At 27.1% G+C, this 4,348-nt stretch overlaps 1 protein-coding gene across 5 annotated transcripts in view; it reads left to right on the top strand.

The window, feature by feature from the left end:
• The window catches only part of LOC106685731 (neurofibromin), a gene marked incomplete at its 5' end in the record, with an annotated part of 167,063 nt that overhangs the window by 30,498 nt on the left and 132,217 nt on the right, over positions 1 to 4,348 (top strand).

Raw genomic sequence — 4,348 nt, 5'->3', positions numbered from 1 at the left:
TATAATATCCTATAATATAATAGCCTATAGGCAGTCAAAACAGCCCTGACGAAGCCCTGCAACGTGGGGCGAAACGTTGGCTCAATAAAATAGTATAATTCTACTATTTGAGTTTTTTTTTACCGCACCCGGACCATATTCCATTCATCAATAAAATTTAATATTTTTCCAAGTCTATACCTATATAACATCTCTGCAAAATTGAAATAAAATCTGAATTGTCAAGGTTCAAAAATGTGTTGAGTTAACATGAAATAACCCAAGACCAATTACCACTGAATCCGTGAGTGTTGGAAAACCAGAAACGAGTCATTTGGCTTACTAGTGTTCCTTTCATTATAAAAAGAATAAGTTTAAAGAAAATATTTTTAAATTAACATATTTTAGGTGGTATCGTAGTTAAAAAAGATTTTATGTCATTAGATTAATTTAGTATTAAGGGACTTTGTATAAAACAAGCCGTATTAATATTACCTATTGTTTTGCCTTTGTTATATATTTTTTAAAAATAATTCTACATATTATCATTTTAGTAATTTAGTTGTTAAGCTCCAATCTCTTTAAACTGTTGGAAATATAAGATAATTTGTTCTAAACTTTATTTTAATAGTTATTATAGCTAAGTTAAATTACTTAAACAACTTACATTAATAAATTTAATGTTCAATATTTCAGCACACTACCCATGTGCTTTTATTCTCAAGACATAAAATTAATCATTTAAAAATCATATAATAATGCAAGTGCATATCCTATCGATTTTGTAATACTTTTAATGAAATCTTAATATGAACAATATATTTTATTCCCCTAATAATTAAAATATTATATAGAAAACGAGTAAATTATTTCTATATATTATTATTTCCAGAAGGTTAAAGTTTTTTTTTAACATTTTTATTATTTCCCAGAGTAAAAATGTTATTTTTCTTTTTATAACTAATTTGATGGCCATATGTCATAATAATAATAATAATAATATTTTACCAGGCAATTTAACTATATGGTTTATTTATAATTATTAGTTGAGTTATTAAAAAATTATTTTATTATCAGAAAACATAAAATTATTATCTTAACAGCATTTTGGCCTCTGATCCCTTTAGAATCTAATTAGGTACGTACTTTTAAATCCTCTTGGATTTTGTTATTTTTATTGTTTATTTTCTTTCTATAATTAAATTGTTATTCCTTTATTATTTACTACTTTTATTTAGGAACCTAATGTTGACATATGTTCCGAAGTTAAATTTTATAATTGACAAAATCTTTAAAGTTTCTTTACAATGATGGTGAATTGAATCCACATACTTCCTCATTGTATTACTTTTAAATGAGCTATAAACCTTATTAAGAAATTTTATTTTTTTTTTAACTCAAACTGTCTATAATAATGCGCTTAGTGAGCGAATGGTTTTAATGTTTTTAGGATTTATATTTGTTCTGTTCTTTCACTTTATCTATATTTTAGAAGTCTCTTAAACTTAGTATTAGTCAAGGATATTGTTTACCTTCGATTTTGTATATTATAGTTCCTTATTATTTATCTCAATTTTTCATTCATGCTATATTATTTCTTTAGTTTTTTATCGTTATATGAACGTAAGTCTGACATAAGGTATCTTTTGAAGCCTCTTTTATGTCTCACTAATGTCCCGGTAAAAGTTTAAATCTATCGTTTATTTTTTAAGAAAACGTTAGAACCCTAGTTTTCTAGTTTCTAACTTATTCAGTATATGTTAGATCAGTTTAATTGAAATCGTGAATTAATTAAGGAATAATTAATAATCATAATATTAACTTTAAAATAATAATAAAGCATCAGAGGTAGATAGTTGTTTGAAAAATAAATAAGTAAAATTTAAAAAGAGATTAAGAATGTCATTAAAATGGAAGGAAACCCAAGAAAATGGGGGAAATAATAATAAATATAAATAAATAATAAGAAATGGGGAAGTATAAACAGGTATGAACTAACCTGTGGACTGTAATTTGTAATTTCCAGTTATACTAATAGTGTACCCCTACTATTTGGTACAATTTGCAATGTAATGCAATTAACACTGTTAAATATATGCACATATTGTATAGTAACAGTGTGATTTTATGAGGCAGAGAAGCCCAAGACATTATCTTAATCATTTTATTGTATTATATCGACATAGGTTCAATTATAAATAATATAGCTTTATTATTAGTAAATAAATATATGGATATAAAAAAAAATCCTTTTACAACTATGATAAGGCCCAACATACTAACAATATGCAATATACTAACATTGTAATAATAACAATAAATTTACATTAGCTATATCATAGTAAGGATGATATAAATAGTTATAAATAGCAGTTGTTCTATTTAAACTGTTGTATCAAGTTTAAGGAAAATATGTTAGTGATGATGAGGTGCAACTCCACTGAGTTAGAAGATATTAAAAAAAAAAAGATATAATAGCAAACCTTGGCCTCCAAAGATTAATAAAAGAGATTAGAAAAAGTTTGTTATATTCAACTGTCAGAATTGGTTAAAAGGTGAGGCCAAAATTATTGAAGTGGGGGCAGCTCTTAAAGAATTTTTACCAATAAAAATTAAGAAAAAAAAAATTACCTCCAAAATATCAAAGAAGGAACACTTCATCCTCAGCTTTCTGCCATGCGGGGCAGGACAACTCTTCAACAGAACCAGTAACAGATATATTCTCAAGCTCTCAAGACCTCCTCTACAGATATTGCAGGTCAAGATTATAATCTGCAGCATATACAACAAGTAGCAGTCATAATAACTATATCACAATTTCAATTGTTTGAACTATAAATATTTTTTATTAGCGCTTAATAATTATAGAAAGATTAAGATTTACAAAATATAATTTGAATTATTCACTGAAGTACAAATTAATGGTTAACCAATATGTTGAGAATTTATAATAATGGTGAATATATAAGTATAGTATAGTTTAATTAAACATTGGGGAAAATCAATATTTAAAGTTAAATTATAAAATTGGTTATTTATAAAATATATTTGGACTTCAATGTAAAATAATAATAATTTGTTTACAATTAGAGGTTGTAGTCAAAAGTTCTATTTTAATTTTATATAAATTAATTGTATCCCAAAATCTCCAATCCCATATCACAGCCCTCGAAGATTGGTGTCGTAATTGGAGGATTAAGATAAATTCCAACAAATCCTATCAAATCACCTTTACCCTTCGCCATAAACCGGTCTGACTGCCCTACAGTTTTATTTAATGATATTACTCTTACCCCTGTCGAACAGATCCACTACCTTGGACTACATTTGGACAAACAGTTAACCTGGAATCCTCACACCAGACTGAAAAGACAGGAAACTGCACGTCGATTTCGAACAGCACTTACTAGACAAACAGTCTAAACTTCTAACACATTACAAAAGACTGATCTACATGACTGTAATAAGGCCAATCTGGACATATGGAGTTGAGGTTTGGGGCTCCACTAAACCTTCGAATTCCTCTCGTATTCAATCCTTACAATCCAAAATCCTTCGTAAAATCCTCAATGCTCCTTACTTTGTCACAAATAAAATCATACTTAAAGACCTTAATGTTCCCTATGTAACCGATCTAGCCCAAACCAGATATCACTCCTTCCATTATAAACTCTCTAACCACTCAAACCCCCTAGTTTCTAATCTTGCATCCTCTTCCATTCCTGACAATTCTCCGAGGCGCCTGAAAAGAAGATGGCCACGAGACCAGCTAATGTAAAATGTCATTAGAGTGCTACCAATGGGTAGTTTCTCTACACGCCTGTAGCACTCCAATTTAATTTAGATCAGATTTACTTAATGTATTATAATGTATAGTTGTAAATAGCAATAAATAAATATTAAAAAAAAAATTTATATAAAGGTAAATATTAAAGATACTAATAAAGGGGCTTATTAATAGATATTATTATAAGGATTCATTATTAGATCATGGTTTTTAATAATTTGTTTATTGTTTAATAAATGCTTCATATAGTATGGTATTTTATCTCATTATTCCAGTTCTGTTCCAAGGTATATTTATCAGGTAAATAACATATCATTTTAATTAATGTGATCCATATTAATTATGAGATTTGTTTTATTAATTGATATGGCTCCTGTATTAAAAATCTATGTGTCAAAGTAAATAATTGACATTAGAAAATTCTCTCACCCTTCAGGGACCCATATACTCTTAGGTAAACAAGCCAAAGTTGAGTAAAGTAAGTTAATTTAAATTCTTGAAGTATAATTAAATCAATTTATTAATAATATTCATAATTACTGTGGCTTTAAATTATTTAAATTTTAATTATTTTATGGAAAC

Source organism: Halyomorpha halys, unplaced genomic scaffold (assembly GCF_000696795.3).
Source record: "Halyomorpha halys isolate HHAL.00 unplaced genomic scaffold, Hhal_1.1 Scaffold727.1, whole genome shotgun sequence".
NCBI classification, from domain to species: Eukaryota; Metazoa; Arthropoda; class Insecta; order Hemiptera; family Pentatomidae; genus Halyomorpha; species Halyomorpha halys.
This window is presented reverse-complemented; position numbering and strand designations above follow the sequence as displayed.